This window comes from Cryptomeria japonica, unplaced genomic scaffold, assembly GCF_030272615.1.
Source record: "Cryptomeria japonica unplaced genomic scaffold, Sugi_1.0 HiC_scaffold_212, whole genome shotgun sequence".
Taxonomy (NCBI): Eukaryota; Viridiplantae; Streptophyta; class Pinopsida; order Cupressales; family Cupressaceae; genus Cryptomeria; species Cryptomeria japonica.
Genome location: NW_026729034.1, coordinates 92501 through 99346, shown reverse-complemented (window position 1 = coordinate 99346; position 6846 = coordinate 92501).

Genomic DNA, 6846 nt, shown 5'->3' with positions numbered 1-6846 from the left:
GCGTGCCATACGCAAAAAGGCGGAGTTTGGGTCCGATGACCGAGTTGATATTGATGGCCCGCCATGCGCAGGAAGGCGGAATTTGGGTCCGATGACCTGACATACGCATGGAGTCCGACTCGGGGGCCGATGTTCGATTCGATGACTTGCATTGTGGGTAAAGTCGGAAGTTGTGGTCTTTGACCCGATTCGATGACCAGACTTCGGCTGCTTGAGAATCGGACAAATAACTTATATAGGGGAGGTAGTGTTCTCGAGCATCCTCCCCCCGTGCCCGTTTATGTCGATTGATGCTGGTGCTCGACTGGTTGGAGCGCTCGGATGCAAAAATCTTGCACCAGGATTTATCGATTGTGATGGACACGGCAAGTCTCCTGATTGCTATGCAGGAGCTCATCGTGAATCTCTATGCGGCCTTGGTATGGACTCGACCTGCGGAATGGTTCGGCAATGGTAGTCGCACCAACACGTCCTTGCAATGGCCACAGAGGTGATTCGACTAGAGCTCCAGTCTAGCTTTTGGGTTGCTTGGCGGACTGGTATAGCCGCGATCGAGTTCCGGCCATGAACGTTTTAGATAGCTCTTGGGCTTTCTGGGACGGAAGTCGGAAGTTTGGGCTGTTGTCCGATTTGATGACCATTCTTCGGATGTGTGAGAATCGGACAAATAACTTATATAGGGGACTGTGTTGTCTCACGCAGCCCCCTCCGTGCCCCTCTATCTCGACCGATGTTGGTGCTTGAAAGGGTTGGGATCGCTCGGATTTATAAACGTGCACCACCATTTGTCGAGTTGTGAGGGACGCGGCAGGTCTCCTAAATGCTATGCGGGCGCTCTCTGAGAATCTCTATCCGGCCTCGACACAGACTAGTCTTGCTGAATGGTTTGGCACTGGTAGTCGATCCAACACGTCGTTGTTGTGGCCGCCTAGGCGATTCGATTCGAGCCCCCGTCTAGCTTTTGGGTTGCTTGGCGGATTTTGCCCTATCCGCAAGTGAGCTCGGTCCCCTAAACGTTCGAGAAACCCGATTGCTATGCGCCGACTCTCTTTCTTGCGAGCCTCCATCTAGCTTTTGGGTCTCTACGGAACGGAAGTCGGAATCTGGGACCGTTGTTTGATTCGACGAGGCAGACTACGGTTGTGCGAGAATCGGACAAATAACTTATATAGGGGAGGTGTTGACTGGAGCATTCTCCCCCGTGCCCCTCTAACTCGACCAATGCTGGCGCTCGAACGGTGGTAGCGCTCGGATTTTCATTGAGCGCCAGCATTGGTCGATTTAGAGGGGCATGCGAGATTCCCGAATGCTATGCGAGGGCTCTAACGGAAATGTCTATTGGTTTCGGTATGGATGCAATTGCGAGTGGTTCGGCAAAGGTAGTCGTTCCGATGCGTCCATGTCGTGGCCAAATCGATAATTCGATTTGAGCCCTCGTATAGCATTTGGGTCTCTCGATGTGATTCCGCATTCCAGTCCCTTTGGGCACTGCTTGAGCCGCATCCCAGGGGGTTCCCTTCCCAATAATCTGCCTCGCAACCCGATTGCTATGCGGTGAGGCTCCTCGGCCGCCTCGGAACTATCTGTGTATCAGACGCATCGCGGGATAAGGGGTTGGCAACGGTAGTCGCCCCAAGCGCGTCCGATGCTTGGACCATTCCGAGGCGGCCCTGAAGCCTCTTCCGTCTAGCCGTTGGGTCCTTCTCGCCGCATCCCTCGCCTCGCACCCCGATTGCTATGCGGTGAGGCTCCTCGGCCGCCTCGGAACTATCTGTGTATCGGACGCGTCGCGGGATAAGGGGTTGTCACTGGTAGTCGCCCCAAGCGCGTCCGATGCTTGGACCATTCCGAGGCGGCCCTGAAGCCTCTTCCGTCTAGCCGTTGGGTCCTTCTCGCCGCATCCCTCGCCTCGCACCCCGATTGCTATGCGGTGAGGCTCCTCGGCCGCCTCGGAACTATCTGTGTATCGGACGCGTCGCGGGATAAGGGGTTGTCATTGGTAGTCGCCCCAAGCGCGTCCGATGCTTGGACCATTCCGAGGCGGCCCTGAAGCCTCTTCCGTCTAGCCGTTGGGTCCTTCTCGCCGCATCCCTCGCCTCGCACCCCGATTGCTATGCGGTGAGGCTCCTCGGCCGCCTCGGAACTATCTGTGTATCGGACGCGTCGCGGGATAAGGGGTTGTCACTGGTAGTCGCCCCAAGCGCGTCCGATGCTTGGACCATTCCGAGGCGGCCCTGAAGCCTCTTCCGTCTAGCCGTTGGGTCCTTCTCGCCGCATCCCTCGCCTCGCACCCCGATTGCTATGCGGTGAGGCTCCTCGGCCGCCTCGGAACTATCTGTGTATCGGACGCGTCGCGGGATAAGGGGTTGTCACTGGTAGTCGCCCCAAGCGCGTTCGATGCTTGGACCATTCCGAGGCGGCCCTGAAGCCTCTTCCGTCTAGCCGTTGGGTCCTTCTCGCCGCATCCCTCGCCTCGCACCCCGATTGCTATGCGGTGAGGCTCCTCGGCCGCCTTGGAACTATCTGTGTATCGGACGCGTCGCGGGATAAGGGGTTGTCACTGGTAGTCGCCCCAAGCGCGTCCGATGCTTGGACCATTCCGAGGCGGACCCGAAGCCTCTTCCGTCTAGCCGTTGGGTCCTTCTCGCCGCATCCTTCGCCTCGCACCCCGATTGCTATGCGGTGAGGCTCCTCGGCCGCCTCGGAACTATCTGTGTATCGGACGCGTCGCGGGATAAGGGGTTGTCACTGGTAGTCGCCCCAAGCGCGTCCGATGCTTGGACCATTCCGAGGCGGACCCGAAGCCTCTTCCGTCTAGCCGTTGGGTCCTTCTCGCCGCATCCCTCGCCTCGCACCCCGATTGCTATGCGGTGAGGCTCCTCGGCCGCCTTGGAACTATCTGTGTATCGGACGCGTCGCGGGATAAGGGGTTGTCACTGGTAGTCGCCCCAAGCGCGTCCGATGCTTGGACCATTCCGAGGCGGACCCGAAGCCTCTTCCGTCTAGCCGTTGGGTCCTTCTCGCCGCATCCCTCGCCTCGCACCCCGATTGCTATGCGGTGAGGCTCCTCGGCCGCCTTGGAACTATCTGTGTATCGGACGCGTCGCGGGATAAGGGGTTGTCACTGGTAGTCGCCCCAAGCGCGTCCGATGCTTGGACCATTCCGAGGCGGACCCGAAGCCTCTTCCGTCTAGCCGTTGGGTCCTTCTCGCCGCATCCCTCGCCTCGCACCCCGATTGCTATGCGGTGAGGCTCCTCGGCCGCCTTGGAACTATCTGTGTATCGGACGCGTCGCGGGATAAGGGGTTGTCACTGGTAGTCGCCCCAAGCGCGTCCGATGCTTGGACCATTCCGAGGCGGCCCCGAAGCCTCTTCCGTCTAGCCGTTGGGTCCTTCTCGCCGCATCCCTCGCCTCGCACCCCGATTGCTATGCGGTGAGGCTCCTCGGCCGCCTTGGAACTATCTGTGTATCGGACGCGTCGCGGGATAAGGGGTTGTCACTGGTAGTCGCCCCAAGCGCGTCCGATGCTTGGACCATTCCGAGGCGGCCCCGAAGCCTCTTCCGTGTAGCCGTTGGGTCCTTCTCGCCGCATCCCTCGCCTCGCACCCCGATTGCTATGCGGTGAGGCTCCTCGGCCGCCTTGGAACTATCTGTGTATCGGACGCGTCGCGGGATAAGGGGTTGTCACTGGTAGTCGCCCCAAGCGCGTCCGATGCTTGGACCATTCCGAGGCGGACCTGAAGCCTCTTCCCTCTAGCCGTTGGGGCTTTCTCGCCGCATCCCTCGCCTCGCACCCTGATTGCTATGCTGTGAGGCTCCTCGGCCGCCTTGGAACTATCTGTGTATCGGACGCATCGCGGGATAAGGGGTTGGCAGTGGTAGTCGCCCCAAGCGCATCCGATGCTTGGACCATTCCGAGGCGGCCCTGCAGCCTCTTCCGTCTAGCCGTTGGGGCCATCTCGCCGCATCCCCCACCTCGCACCACGATTGCTATGCGGTGAGGCTCCTTGGCCGCCTCGGAACTATCTGTGTATCGGACGCATCGCGGGATAAGGGGTTGTCACTGGTAGTCGCCCCAAGCGCGTCCGATGCTTGGACTATTCCGAGGCGGCCCTGCAGCCTCTTCCGTCTAGCCGTTGGGGCCATCTCGCTGCATCCCCCACCTCCTCGGCCGCCTCGGAACTATCTGTGTATCGGACGCATCGCGGGATAAGGGGTTGGCAGTGGTAGTCGCCCCAAGCGCGTCCGATGCTTGGACTATTCCGAGGCAGCCCTGCAGCCTCTTCCGTCTAGCCTTTGGGGCCATCTCGCCGCATCCCTCGCCTCGCACCCCGATTGCTATGCGGTGAGGCTCCTCGGCCGCCTGGGAACTATCTTCGTATCGGACGCATCGCGGGATAAGGGGTTGTCACTGGTAGTCGCCCCAAGCGCGTCCGATGCTTGGACTATTCCGAGGCGGCCCTGTGGCCTCTTCCGTCTAGCCGTTGGGGCCATCTCGCCGCATCCCCCACCTCGCACCCCGATTGCTATGCGGTGAGGCTCTTCGGCCGCCTTGGAACTATCTTCGTATCGGACGCATCGCGGGATAAGGGGTTGTCACTGGTAGTGGCCCCAAGCGCGTCCGATGCTTGGACTATTCCGAGGCGGCCCTGCAGCCTCTTCCGTCTAGCCGTTGGGGCCATCTCGCCGCATCCCCCACCTCGCACCCCGATTGCTATGCGGTGAGGCTCCTCGGCCGCCTTGGAACTATCTTCGTATCGGACGCATCGCGGGATAAGGGGTTGTCACTGGTAGTCGCCCCAAGCGCGTCCGATGCTTGGACTATTCCGACGCGGCCCTGTGGCCTCTTCCGTCTAGCCGTTGGGGCCATCTCGCCGCATCCCCCACCTCGCACCCCGATTGCTATGCGGTGAGGCTCCTCGGCCGCCTTGGAACCATCTTCGTATCGGACGCATCGCGGGATAGGGGGCTGTCACTGGTAGTCGCCCCAAGCGTGTCCGATGCTTGGACCATTCCTAGGCGGCCCTGAAGCCTCTTCCGTCTAGCCGTTGGGGCCTTCCCGCCCCATCCCTCGCCTCGCACCCCCGATTGCTATGCGGTGAGGCTCCTCGGCCGCCTTGGAACCATCTGTGTATCGGACGCATCGCGGGATAAGGGGTTGGCACTGGCAGTCGCCCCAAGCGCGTCCGATGCTTGGACCATTCCGAGGTGGCCCTGAAGCCTCTTCCGTCTAGCCGTTGGGGCCTTCCCGCCCCATCCCTCGCCTCGCACCCCGATTGATATGCGGTGAGGCTCCTCGGCCGCCTTGGAACTATCTGTGTATCGGACGCATCGCGGGATAAGGGGTTGGCACTGGTAGTCGTCCCAATCGCATCCGATGCTTGGACCATTCCGAGGCGGCCCTGCAGCCTCTTCCGTTTAGCCGTCGGGGCCTTCCCGCCGCATCCCTCGCCTCGCATCCCGATTCCTATGCGGTGAGTCTTCTCGGCCGCCGCGGAACTATACCTGTTATTGCTACTGCATCCTTCGGCTGGTAACCTCCTCTGCCGCCTTGGAACGTTCTCTTTGTCGGACGCGTCGCGGGATAAGGGGTTGGCACTGGTAGTCGCCCCAAGCGCGCCCGATGCATAGACCGCTCCGAGTCGACCTTGCTTTCAGCCTCTCACATGCATAGACCTCTCTGAGTCGACCCTGCAGCCTCTCACGTTTAGCCTTTGGAATCTCGCCTCACAACATGATTGCTATCCTTGATGCATCCCTTGCCTCGAGCCCTGATTGCTTTCTTGGCTGCATCCCTCCTCTCCTCACAGCCCGGTTGTCATCACTGCTTCATCCGTCGCTTCATGCATTCTGGCTGCTGGGCCCTTCCCACCGCACACCTCGATTGCTATCTCTTCTGCATCACACACCCCGATTGCTATCTCTGCTACATCCCTCGGCTCTCACTTCTGCATCCTTCGCCTCACACCTCGATTGCTATCAATGCTGCATCCGTAACCTCACACCCCGATTGCTATGCGGGGAGGCTCCTTGGCCGCCTTGGAAATTTCTGTGTGTCGGACGCACCGCGGGATAAGGGGTTGGCACTGGTAGTCGCCCCAAGTGCGCCCGATTCTTAGACCGCTTCGAGGTGAACTCGTAGCCTCTTTCGTCCAGGCTTCCTGCCTTCAACGCCCTTTTTACACCTCGATTGCTATGCGCGGGCTCGTTGGCGTCTATCACCTCTCTGCGAAGAGTGGCACGATGATTGTTGGGGTAAATCGTAGCAGTCCGATCTCTGGCCTTGGGCCATTGTGAGGGCTGATCGATTTCCTGTGCGCATCTCGTGTTCGCCCAGTAACAGACTCGACGACTTGTAATCGGTCTTGTTCCCGATTGTTCCTGGAGGTAGTCTTCGGAACTCTTGGATTTGACCTGTCACTCGAACTGTCCTCTTCCGAGGATGCTTGTGTGTGTGTGCTTGTGCCATTTCCTTGGCGGTATTAACGAGATATTAAAGAGCGGAGTGAGCGCCTCGCCCAGCTATGTTTGGGGCTCTCACTCCCTTACCCGGTGTGCGACCGCTTTGCACGTAGGTTGCGGAGCATCGCGACTCTTTCGATGTTTGGCGGTTGTCTTCCGGTGATGCGTTGGTCCCGAAGTGCACGTTACTAGCATTTCTGCCATTGTTCTCGATCTTTGGCACGTTCCTTCGTTGCAATTGGATATATATCTCCGTTTATACGCGCAGGCTTCTCCCGCCTATTCAGCGCTGTCCCACTCTCAGCACTCTCGTGGTCTCCTTGGCTTCTCTCTCCCGTGAGCGAGCTCTCTTCTCGAGTCTTTTCCATGTCCCATGGAGGTTG